The sequence below is a fragment of the Hylobates moloch genome, unplaced genomic scaffold (assembly GCF_009828535.3).
Source record: "Hylobates moloch isolate HMO894 unplaced genomic scaffold, HMol_V3 SCAFFOLD_9, whole genome shotgun sequence".
Classification (NCBI taxonomy): domain Eukaryota; kingdom Metazoa; phylum Chordata; class Mammalia; order Primates; family Hylobatidae; genus Hylobates; species Hylobates moloch.
The window spans coordinates 71,196,870-71,210,101 of record NW_026652284.1 but is presented as its reverse complement, the minus strand read 5'-3'; the positions used below and the strand labels follow the sequence as shown (position 1 = coordinate 71,210,101).

Here is a 13,232-nt window from a genome sequence, read left to right as displayed (position 1 = left end):
GGGTGCTGCGCGTGCGCACTACCGTGACCCTGCTGTGATGGGCGGGGCGGCAGGGGAGGAACCAGACTGCGAGCGGAGAAGCGAAATTTGCAGCCTCGGAATTGGCTAGAGCGCTAGAGCCCAGTCAGCCATAAAGCTACGCGCTAGGCTCTTGGCCCTGACGTGAGGCGCGCAGAAATGACGTAACGGGAATAGTTTTCAACGTCTATTTCATTATGTGTTTCAGAGGACCTCCTTTAATCTTTGATTTTGGTCCCTGTTTCTAAGAAAAGCAACTGAAAAGGTAAGAAAGAAAAATAAAGCATTTTAATAAAGCCGTCGATAATTATCAATGGGAATCTTTGGGCTGTTTGGGGGTGTGTGGAATTAAATTATGTTTATTGTCTCCAAGGTCATAATACCGCCCCTCAGAAGAAAGGAACAGCGCTAAGTAATCGAGAGAATGCCTCCTCTTGAAACAGATATAGAGATGGAAACAAGATATAAGAAGGATTGAGAATTATATAATACAGGAGCTTAAACACCTATGCGCGAGGATAAAGAGGGTAATATTAGAGCGCTTGGAAAATACCAGGAAGTTGAGAGAGTTAACAGAAGGGTGCACGCTGGATTGGCCACAAAGTCGAATTACTGAAGTAAGTGCAAAACGACAAATTGTCACAAAATATAGAGAAAAGGGGAAAAGAAATTAAGATAAGAGGAGAAAAAGAGAGATCTAGAGGGCCGGTCCAGGAGATACAATCTATGCATAATAGGAATACCTGAAACTGAGGACAGAGCAAGTGGAGCTGAAACAATAATTAAGGATCTAATTGAAAAAATTTACCAGAATTGAAGAACGAACTAGATCTACGAATGGAAAAGGCTCACAGGATACCTTTAGAATTTAATGAAAAGAAAGCAACATCTAGACGTATCCGTGACGTTTTTGAATTTCAAAGACAAAACATTTTACAAGCATCCAGTCAGAGAAAGCAGGTTACTTACAAAGGGGCAAAAGTCAGGCTAACCTCAGATTTTTTTCCTGCAATTCTAAATGCCAGAAGACAGTGGAACAATATCTAGAGTGTTAAGGGAAAATAATCTTGAGCCAAGAATTATATACTTTGCCAAGTTATCATTTCTTTACAAAGGAAACCGGAAGACATTCTTAGATATACAGGGGTTAGGAAAGTATATCAACCAAGAAACTTCCCTGAAAATTTTGCTGGACGATTTACTGCAGCTAACAGAGAAACTGAATTAAAATAAGAATAGGGAGGCAATTGTATGAAAGAATTAATGGTATGCATTAAAACTAGTTAAGGAGCATTAAATTTAAATTGTTATGTATAGGGCATTAAAACTAAATACAAAAATAGAAACATAAGCTGGGTATAACATTTCAGTTTACATTTAAACTGGAAGGGCATAACACATGTTCAATATATTGAACAAATACTGTTTTATTTTTAGCATGTAGTATTGTAGATACAAATGTGCATGTTCTTAAGCTAAACCTAAGTAAAAGGGCTTTGTCACTGTAGATTTGACAAATAACATTCTAAATGTCAATTCTGACAAAATTGGAAAACAATACAGTTTTATTTCCCTTATTTTTAAGTATAGCAGGAAAAAAATAACAAGTCTATCCATAACGTTACTACTGATACTGTAAAGAAACTTCCAATCACTGGTTTGGGAGGGAGTGGATACATCCTCATTTTCTGTCCATGACGCATGGGGAAAAACAGTAGTTACTGCATCATATAGTTTATCTAAGTAAATTTGACGTGGAAATAAGTGTTAACTACAAAAATAGAATATATACATTCCAATATTTGGAAAAGAAGTGGTAAAAAAAAAAACATAGCAAAAGAAAAATAGCAAAAAGACATTAAAATTAGCAAAAAGTAGATTGACAGTACAGGTGACCTATAAATTGGTTAAATAGCCCTGTTACAATTGAAATTGGGTCAAAAATCAATCTCTAACCTGAGATACATTTGTATTAAACAAAGGATCAAAGAGTTTAAAGATAATGGAAACTATAAATCATAGAAATAGCAACATTTTTATTAAACAAAATCTAAACATAAGACATTTTTTGTAAAACATACAATATAGGATGTAATATTTAACAAACTATATGGTAAATAATATGACATTAATATATAAAATATGTTCCAGAGCTTGATGTGGGTGATAGTTTTACTTATGTACATCGATATATATCTATTTAAAAACATGTACATTTAAATTGGTACATTTTATGTATTTAAAATTTACTGAGTAATCCTTCTGTATGTATTATTAAAGAGAATATAGCAAAAAAATATGTTGGACTATGACTTCAACATTTATGATTTCTTTTTTTAGAGACAAGACGGTCTTGCTTTGTAGCCTAGGGTGGAATGCAGTGGCAACATCATAGCTCACTGCAGTCTCCGACTCCTAGGCTCAAGTAATCCTCCTGCCTCGGCCTCCCAAAGCACCGAGATTACAAATGAGAGCCACCAACCCAGCACAGTTACAGCCTTTGATAAATCAAGTAAATGGAAAGTTAAGAGATAAAAGGTAGTTAAATAGTTAAAATGTGTGTGTAATACATATATTACTTTTCTAACTTATTTTTGCATTCTCTTCAAATTATCCTGAAGCATTTCTAAATGATTTTATACTCAAAGGTAGAGAAAACTTTAATATATTTCTAGAAAGCACTCATGACCACATTACAAAAAAAAAAAAAAAAAACCCTAGAAAATAATAATTTTCAACCCTGAAAAATCACATACTTGGAATTTTTTTAATGTTCTTAAATAACCTTTGGGTCAAAGAGGAAATTATAACAAATACTGATGATTTAGGAAATACAACAATGAAGATAATTATACTTTACATGCTATGGGATGGATGTAGAAAAGGCAAGAAACAGGTATTAAAACACTAAGTGAAGAATGGAATATGCACATGGGAAGGACTCTAACTAAAGTTTTTCAATTTTGCTACCTTTCAAATGAGGAAGTAGTCTGCCTTCATAGTGGATTTATCCCCAATATATTATGAGACCACAATTAACTACTTATTTCTCCCAATTGAGCTTTAATGTAACATAATGGATTCTAAGCATCCGACAATTGATTCTCAAGGAAAGGAAAGCCCAAGTCTCCTTTTTTCTTTCCGCTCCCTGCACTGTTTTCCCCTTCACAGACCTCTGTATAACAATATTTTAATGTACAACATTTTTATTGAAAAGTATGGCCTTCAGAAAAACAGCACTGGCATTACCTGGGAACTTGTTAGAAATGCAGTATCTCGGGTCAATAGCAGCATAGTATTAGATTATAAAATCTTACACATTTACAAGACTTCTCAGCACAATGCATTATACATTGTGAATGCTCAATAAATGCTATCCAGAATATGTGTAGAAAAAAAATTTGGATGTTGCCAAAACATTAATAGTACTTATATCTGGGTGGCAGCTTTTTGGATAGTTACTTACTTCTTTATGTTTTTTAACATTAATTATATTAAAAAGCTATTTTACTTTTATAAATTAAACATTTCCAGAGAAATTTTGAGAAGTATATAGATGATGATAAATGTTACCTGTTGTATTAGAACATTCTCATGCTGCTATAACGAAATACCCAAGACTGGGTAATTTATAAGGAAAAGAGGTTTAATTGACACAGTTCTGCATGGCTGGGAAGGCCTCAGGAAACTTACAATTATGTCACAAGGTGACAGGAGAGAGAGTGCAAAGCAAAGAGGGGGAAAGCCCCTTATAAAACCATCAGGTCTCATGAGAACTCACTCACTATAATGAGAACAGCATGGGGGAACTACCCCCATGGTCTAATCACCTCCCACGAGGTTCTTCCCCCAACATGTGGGCATTACAATTTGAATTACAATTAAGATGAGATTTGGGTGGGGACAAAGAGCCAGACTGTTTCACCTATGATCCCACCATGTAGAGAGACCCTGAAAATAGTATATTTCCTTCTGGTCAATTAAATTACTATTCAAATTTAGAATAATACTATATATAAATTTCTGCTTCATTCACTTGCAGTTATAGACATTTCGCCAAGTCAATTATTTTTCAAAAACATTTTTTTTTTTTTTTTTTTTTTTTTTTTTGAGACGGAGTCTTGCTCTGTCCCCCAGGCTGGAGTGCAATGGCGCGATCTCAGCTCACTGCAAGCTCCGCCTCCCGGGTTCACGCCATTCTCCTGCCTCAGCCTCCCGTCAAAAACATTTTTAACCGCTGCATATTTTCCCATCACACAAAATAGCTGTCACTTTTTAGCCCTTATCTTGCTTAACTTCTCAGCAATATTTGACACTATTTACTGCAATATTTGCATGATTGACTCTCCCTTCTGTCCACACTTCTACAAAAACACAATGTGCTCTTCCCACCCAGCTGTCTTAGTTTCTTGTTTAACCTGCTTGATTTCTCTCCATAACAGTCAACGCCATCTGAGATGGCCTTGTTAAATTGGGTGTTGCCTGCTCCTCCCTTGGCTTCTATGATACACCCTCTTCCTTTTTATCTCCTTTGGTTCTGGATGCTCCTTATTGACTCTTCTACCTCTTCCTGAAATTTGCTGAGTTCCCTAGGGCTCTGGCTCAGGCTCATTTTCACTCTACATACTTTCTGCCAACTTCATCCCATTCTTCAATTACCACATCTATGTGCCGACTGGACCTTTCTCTCAAGTTCTAGTGTGTATTAAGATTCTCCAGATAAACAGAACTAAAGGAATATAAATAGATATGTAAGAGGAGATTTATTATGGGAATTGGCTCACACAATTAAGTTGGTTTTCTGGGTTTTTGGTTTGTTTAGTCTTTTGTTCTTTTAAAATAAAATTTATGTGTTTCCAGGCTTCTTTTTGAAATCTTAGTACATGGCACCACTCTACACCCCAGACAGCCCCGTATATTCTGGATTCATCTCTGATCCCATTTACTCCGAGTCCTAGAGCTTTAGCCATATTTATTTTTTTTTTCTGTGTTTACAAAAATCAGATTTCCTGCTGTCACCAAAGTTTTTCAGTAGGTGCTTCCTTGACTTGGGAAAAACATTCCTGAAATTTTGTAAAACTGACTTTTTGTTATTAAGATCAAAATTTGTGTTTCACTTCATCAGAGATGCCTTATCTAATAACCTACATAATGGTATCCACCACATTCATATCATCTACTGCAAGGAACTGTCAATCACTTTGCCTGCTCTATCACTGTCACTTATTACTGTCTAACAGAATCTCCTTTTGGCTTTCTAAAAACAGTTTTACTGAGATATAATTAATATGTAATAAACTACAACCAATCAGCCAATAAGTGGCACTACTGTCCTTTTACTTGCTCATGTTGGAAACCTTGATGTAATTCTTGACTACTTTTTTTCCCTTACTCTTTAATATCAACAAATAATTAAGTCTTAGTTTCTAAATACGTTTCAAATCAATCCACTTACCCTTAGTTCCACTAGCACCACGCTAAGTCCAAGCCTGAATCATTTCTCACCTATATTATGAAAACATGCTTCTCTCCAGTTTATTCTTTATAACACAATAAGAACTTTATAAAATTCAAGTCAACTTAGGAGTTTCAACTTAAGTAGGTTCTCAATAAAATGTATACTTCTTAATACGCTTCTGAAGGCCCATTCCAGTCTCATCGCACACCACACCTGATATAATCTATTTCAGCCTTTCTGGACTTCAGTGCCTTGAACTTCCATACTTTCTTTTCCTCAAGGAATGGAGTGCTTCTGGAAATAGAGCTTTCTCAACACTGGAAATATTTATACACCATCACCCCTTGACCGCCCTGTCTAGAATTAATCACAGTTCTTAACCATTCATTCTCTATTGGAAGCACCTTATTTATTCCCCCTTTTAATACTTTTACTTGCCTTCTATCTGTTTCATGAACTTAAATATAATGAAACATAGAATAACTAGATCTGTCTCGTTTGCCTTTGGGTCCTCATTACTTAATATTATGCTTAGCCCATAGAAGCCATTTAATAAACATTTTAATCAAGCATGAACTAGATGACTACTTAGGGATAATAAAGGCAGATAAAATAACACTTAAAGTCACTTTCAGCCTTAAAATTATACAATTATGGAAGTATTGTCCTATAATTTATCCTCAATATTTTTCAACTGTAACATCAAACCAGCTCATGGTAATTAGAAGACAGATCTTGTCTCTGTGATGATGTTTTACCCAATGGCAAACTCTGCACTAATTGGATATCAGTAAATGAAAGGAACTATTTTATATAACTTTATCTTTTGGACTTTCAATTTTCTAGCCTGTCTCTTAATTTATATTGTATTACACTTTCTTCAAATATTTTCAGTTGCAGTATTTTAAAATCTCTGTTTTGTTTTCTATTTTCCCATTTCCAAATTCTTTTTGCTAAGTTATTTTTCTTCTTCTTTCATGATATATTTCTTTCTTTTACTTTTCTCTAAAAACTTCTGTGGCATCAGGAAAGAATCCTATGTGTGAAACTTAATGGCAAATTGGTGCTCAGTATCCACTGCAACTTTACAGAGTTGAAAGAAGTTTCAAAGATTGGAAAGATAATACATTTTCATAATCTCTTTTCTGTTATCTCAGGGCCACTACTGATTAGGACATTTATGGAGAACATGGGTGACACTGAAGCAGCATTCTAGTTTCCAGTGCCATCAACCTCATACGTATCTACCTGGTCTCTGACCGAAGCTACCATAACGTGTTCTTGAGGTCAACATGTTTTGTGGAAGTCACTGTATTTGCCCCTTTATGTCAATTACCTATTATAAACCGAGAGAAATGGGAAAATTAAAAACCTATTTTGAATTATTTTTAATGCAGAACTATTTTTTCAAGTGAAATCTTATGCAGAAGTCTGGTATATGAAACAGATAAAAATGAACCAATGAGATTGAAGGGAATGAGTAGCATGGAATCCTGCCCACTCTTCGGAGAATTTGAGGCAACTTTGTAGAGCCTTAGGAGTTCAGTTTGTATGTTACTGGGTAATTTAAAGCAGAAATTTTAATCTGACTGCACTTAAGAATCATCTGAAGTGTTTGTATTGGTTAGTCTTTACTGAAGTCCTGGTCTCTCTCCCCTCAAAAAAAGTCTGCTGCTGGGACCAAGCACACAGATGCTTTTTAAAAAGCCCCCCAAAATGACTCTAATATGCAGCCAGGATTGGAAATAACTACCCTACACAGCATTTTTCCTGATCCTGAGCACTCAGCTTTTCATTGATTTTCCTTAGGGCAAGTCCATCTTATTCTGAGTCCTTGTGTTTTCTTTCTGAACCTACAATTTCTCCATAGGTCCCATGGTTTTCAAAATTTCTCATTTTCCATTTTCTGTCCTTTTATATGACCTACTTGAAAACCATGGTCATCTTTCAAAACAAAACACTGCCTGTTTCTTAGGTATTTATTGTGGGCTTGTTGTTCCTCAATACATATTTACATAAAATAGTAACAATTAAGACATGGGCCTTGGTGTCAGAATTATTTTATATCTCTTTTTCTTATTAACTCTGCAGCTTACCAGCTCTGGATAAGTTAAAGGACAGCTATAGTCTTACTACATAGAATCATTATAAGGAATTGGTGGAGTGATCCTTATAAAAGTGTTTGCATGGTACCTAGCACAGAGAAAGTGCTTGAAGTTGTTAACTGTTATGGTTACAAAATATGTAAATAATTTTTGTTGTCCAATTTTCTCTCTTCATATACACTAAATTGTTCTAATTCTTGAACCACAGTAACGACGTGTGAATGACTTACGCATTCGGTGTGTCCACTCAACTACTATTTATTAAGTTCCTGTTATGGTCTATGAAAGGAACTGGCAAGACAGTCATTATTCCCCTTAAATATTCCCAAGTGTTAGTGGTCAAAGTTTTTCTCTGCTGAAAATGAAAAGTACCCTGTAGGATGGAGAAAACAGCCATCTTGAGAGCTAAATCTGGTCTTAATATTTGTTGACCTGTTACTACAGTGTTGCCACATATGCTTTGTTGGTTTTTTAATTTAGCCCCCAAACATTTTAAAAATCAGATCATTTCATGTTAAAAGAAATCTAGACTTCTAGTTCTCTTGAAAATGTGAGCTCTGACAAACATTTAAATTATAGAGTAGCAGGGGTAGTGTGCCCTTTATTTGGTGCATGTCTTCTGCAGGTTCCCAAGTTCTGTTCTCTGTTGTTGCCTCATCACTGAGGCCAAATGTCAGTTGCTGATTACATGCATTTGAACAGTTGTTATTTTTTATAGTGAAATTAAAGGTAAACTGTTTTGATATCCATGTTTCTACCAAAGGTAAGAAAACACAAGCCAAAAAGACACAGATTTCAAAAAAAAAATAGGAGAAAGCATAATTGTTTATGGAAGTGAAGAATAGTCTTTGTATCTAAGTATGCCAAAAAAACATGTATAAAAAAATACAATTTAAGATGCCATTATGAAAAAACTCCAAGTCAGCGTTTACTAACATCTCTTCAGTTTTAGGAAGGAGGCAGATTTGTCTTGCATCTCATTGGATCTCCTGTGCTACCTATTTCTTGAAATACCATAAGTACTAATATATACTTGCAATAGATAAACATGAGGAGTATTACAAATATAAGAGATAGCAGGAACTATTTTAATATTAAGAGGTACCAAATATGCACGCTAGGTGTAGTAAATGAAATAATTGTTTTCCTTCTTCTACAATATTTACTTAATCTGGAGGCAGAAATACATGTTGTCTCTCTTTCTGCTTCTCCATCAAAATCCCAACCAAGTAATCAGGATCTTTGAGAATCACAATAAGAATTACAGCCTCATGTTTGGATTTTTTAAATTTAAATTTTAAATTATTCCTTCTTTCCACAGATATTTATTGAGGAACTGCTATGCTCCAGGTACTGCGATAAACACTGGGCAAATGTTGGAGAGCTAAAAAGGCATATTCCTCTTATAAAGACATTATTTACTTGTAACAAACAAGTAAATAAATGTATTAGTCAATATGTAAGTAAACAAAAAAATGGACAAGCACAAATTAATTTAAGTACTATGTAGGAAACCAATAGAGTACTGCAACAGAATAATAAGGTATATGGGATGGGGGTGGGAATCTGTTCAGGGATGATCTACCTGAGAAGGTAACATGTAGGCAGAGATCTGAATGAATCGTGAGGAGTCAGCCTTTCAGAGTAAGTGGAGTAGGCACTTCCAAGAGAAAAGCATATTCTTGGCTATTTGCCTATCAATGTCATCTTGAACAAGGGTTAGCAATCTCCTTCCTACCTGTACCACAGATGCTATGTGCCACCTCTATGCTATCTTTGCCACCAAGAGATTAAATGTGATGCATTATTTGAAGGTTCCTCATCCTGATACCCTGTGGAAAGTAAAATCAGTGACAAATAAAAGCAGATCATTATCTCAGGTAGAGTCTGCTAAAGATGATACTTGCTTGTCAGTACATGAGTATCCACCCTAGTAAAAAACCACAGAAGAAGTGGGATTTATCTTCAATGTTCTCTCACTTCCCCTTCCAAGTCCCTCTCCTGCCTTCTGATGCTCTTTCCCACAAGTTGCAGGCAAATAAAACATGTATATTACTCTCTTTTTATCCAGAGTTGCTCCTTGTCCTTATATGAAGTAGATTCCAGACCTCACAATTGTATATGCCTATCCTTCTACTCCAACCCCTCAGAAAAAGAGGAAGAATGAACAAGAGAAAAAGAAGGAAGGAAGAGAGGGAGAGAGGAAAGGAGGGAAGGATGGTCCTGAAGATCCCAGTTCGGTGCTGAAAAAAGCATTTCTATTAAACTTCTTCAAGACAGAATGAATGACCATAGCTAATAATGTACCTTAAGCTTTTCTAGAATCTTTGTATTAAAAAAGTTGATTGTTACTAAATGTATTTTAATCTCGTAAAATTTTAGGAATTTAAATGAAGAATTTCACAAAGGATAAGAAAAATTTTATATTTATAAATTTGTCATTATGATTCTCCCATTGTGGAAAAAAAAATCTCAGGACCCCAATTCACTATGCCAAAAGGAAAAAAGTAAGCTGAATGCTGAGTCATGCAAGAAACTGCTTGCTTTTGTTCCTAAGCTAATAGCTACAGATAAAAGGTCAGATATCTCCATAGGTAGGTACTCTATGTTCACCTTATGTAAAGTGCCAATTTATTGAGCATGAGAGGATTACCTAATTGACTATTTCCCAACCTGCTCCTTTTCTCTTGCAACATATGGAGTCAGTAATGGGACCATATCCTCTCTCTTTCCCCTCCAGCCTGCTTTCCCCCTTTAAATACTGAAGCCCTCAAAATCATCTTTCTAAAAAGGTATGAACCATAGACTGTTCCTGTGGATTTGTGTTTTCTTCCGGGCATATCCTTAAGCTTGGCAAAATAAAATTCTGAATTGATTGAGTCCTGTCTCGGATGCTTTTTGGTTTACGCTATCAAGGTTTGGAAGGCTTAAGACATGTCATTAAGGTACTTTATTTCCTTCTAGCATTTTGATTATACTGAAATTGGGTAATTAGTGGTGCCTGTTCTGAGTAAGATGGAGAGTAGAATTAAGAATGAAAAGCACTGGGAAAGGGAAAACAAAAACACATCAAAGATTTCCACCTTTACTTCCTTAGTTTTTTTAAAGAAAAATGTATTATCTAATCACAAGCTACAAATTAAAATATTTGATTTACTTTTTCAGCAAAAGTTGTAAATTCTCAAATAGAAAATAGTGAAAAGATTATGTCATTTTTAACAGTGTTAAAATTTTAGTTATACTCATTTGACTGGTTAGTACTGCTCTTATTTACTTATTCTACAGTTACACTCTTATCCTTGCATAGAAGTTACTTTAATTTTTTAGTATTTAAGTTATCCTTAAAATACAGCATGAAGCTATTTTACCATATATAATTTACTTAAATATTTATTCTTAAAATAACATTATTTTTAAATAAAATATGTATGTGAATTAAGAACTCCTTTTTCTAACTCCAGTCCTCAAATGTGACCACTGTTAATAAATCCACTTAATATAAATATTATAATAGAAACAGCAGCAGCGTGATCCTTACAAGCTGTATTAGTTTCCTTGGCCTGCAGTAACAAAGTATCAAAATATGGGTGGCTTAAAACAATAGAAATGTATTATTTTATAATTCTGAAGGCTAAAGTTTGAAGTTAAGATGTCAAAGCCATGCTCCCTCTGAACACATCAGTTCTCTCAGATTTATTATTTCCTTTCCTTTGCTAAATTTAGGTTTTATTTGCTCTTTTGTTTCTGGTTTTTTAAAATGGAAGCTGAGGCTGTTGACTTGAAACTTTTCTTCTTTCTAATACAGACAGTTTCATGGGATAATTTTTTATTGGAGGATTGCTTTAGCGCATTCCACAAATTTTGGTATGTTGTGTTTTTTCCAATTCAAAGTACTAATTTCTCTTTTGATTTCTTCGTTGATACATGAGTCATTTAGCATGTGCCTTTTTTGGAAAACTTTATGTTTTGATTTATTTTAGGCTCACTTAGAAGTTGCCAAAAAAATAGGGTTCCTTTATACTCTTCAACCAGCTATGCTGCCATAAAAAAATAAATAAATAAAATTATGTCCTTTGCAATAACATGGATGCAGCTGAAAGCCATTATCCTGAGTGAATTAATATAGAAACAGAAAATTAAATACCCATGTTCTCACTTACAAATGTGAGCTAAACAATAGGTATGCTTGGACATAAAGATGGAAACAATTGACCCTGGGGACTCCAAAAAGGGGGGAAGAAGGGGGCAAGGGATAAGAGACTGTTGAGTACTATGTTCACTATTTGAGTGATGGGTTCACTAGAAACCCAAACCTTAGCATTACACAGTATACTCATCTAACAAACCTGCACATGTACCCCCTGAATTGAAAATTAAAACACCTGCACATGCGCTTGCGTGCGCACGCACACACACACACACACACATACGCACAGAGGAAACTGCCCCTGATGCAATACTATTAGCCATAGACTATTTGGATTTCACCAGTTTTACAAGCATTCTTTTTGTGTGTTTTATACAATTTACTACATGTATAGATTTGTGTAACCATCCCAAAATCAGGGCACAAAAATGTTCCATCACCTTAAAGAAACTCCCTTGTACTGCCTCTTTATGGTCATACCCTCATCAGAACTCCAATTTCTTCCAACCTTCTTATCATCCTTAAACTTACTTCCTCATCTATGCAGTTGTTCTGGCCCTTTTAAATGTTCTTTTATAGTTTGAATATTTTGTTAGGAGAGTCTTAGCTAGTACACTGTTTTATTATGGTAATTTTTGTGTAGTTTTTGCTTTGTGGATAATTAAAGGGATGTTTTTCTATTCTATTTTCTATCTTGTTACTGCTGGTTCACACAAATTACTAGTCTTTCTAGCTCCTCTTTTTCTTTCTTTTTGGTTGCTCTCTCTTCAATTCTTTCTTTCTTTCTCAATCTTATCTCCTTGTCAGAGGAAAAAAAATGTATTTTTCCTTTACTCATGATGAATAATTTTCTGACTTCTGTTTCCCCACCTTCTAATATCAGTGCCCAGAAAGTATAGGGCAGGCTGTTACAGGGGTTCGTTAGCACTGTCCAAATGGTCAGGAAAACTGTAGTGTGTTCCAGATCAAATCCGTACCCAAGGGCACCTAATCTAGCTGTGGAGGTACAGTGGCAAGGTTATCAGCCCACCATTAGTGGGCTGATCAAAGTGATTTCCTAAACATCAATTTCTGACAGAAATTCTATATTCCTAAAAAATCTTTAAAAGATAGTTTTGACCAAAAAAAAGATAGTTTTGACTAGAAAAACTGCATCAGAAAATTTACAATTATTTGATCAGCCATGGTCAGGATATTATTTCCTTTGTTATGACAAAGGAAAATGTGAAACATTACTATCAAGTTAAAAGGTTATTGTAAGGCAACAGTAACTAAAATTTTTATGTTTACTCTTGACAACTATTACAGTAGTGCGTGAAATTATTAGAACAGTGACTATTTTCCTTTTCAAATTTTAAAACCAAAAGTAAAATTCTCTATTGTTTAAAAATAGAGATTATAATGCAGACTACCAAAATACAACATATGTATAATTTACCCGAGAAAGGAAAAAAAATTAATTGTATTATATCTACTCCAATTTAATTATGAGGTTTTTTTTTTA

The 13,232-nt window shown here is 34.7% G+C and overlaps 1 long non-coding RNA gene across 3 annotated transcripts; it reads left to right on the top strand.

Moving 5' to 3' along the window:
- Positions 1 to 23: 23 nt before the first annotated feature.
- LOC116813407 (uncharacterized) lies at positions 24 to 10,460 on the top strand. Of its 3 annotated transcripts, XR_009214929.1 has the most exons (6): positions 24 to 283; positions 392 to 635; positions 2,359 to 2,556; positions 6,634 to 6,762; positions 8,903 to 9,040; positions 9,653 to 10,460. It is a non-coding gene; the product is annotated as an uncharacterized LOC116813407 (long non-coding RNA). The 3 variants fall into 3 exon arrangements; XR_009214930.1 differs by lacking the exon at positions 6,634 to 6,762; XR_004370969.2 differs by lacking the exons at positions 2,359 to 2,556; positions 6,634 to 6,762.
- Positions 10,461 to 13,232: the final 2,772 nt, after the last annotated feature.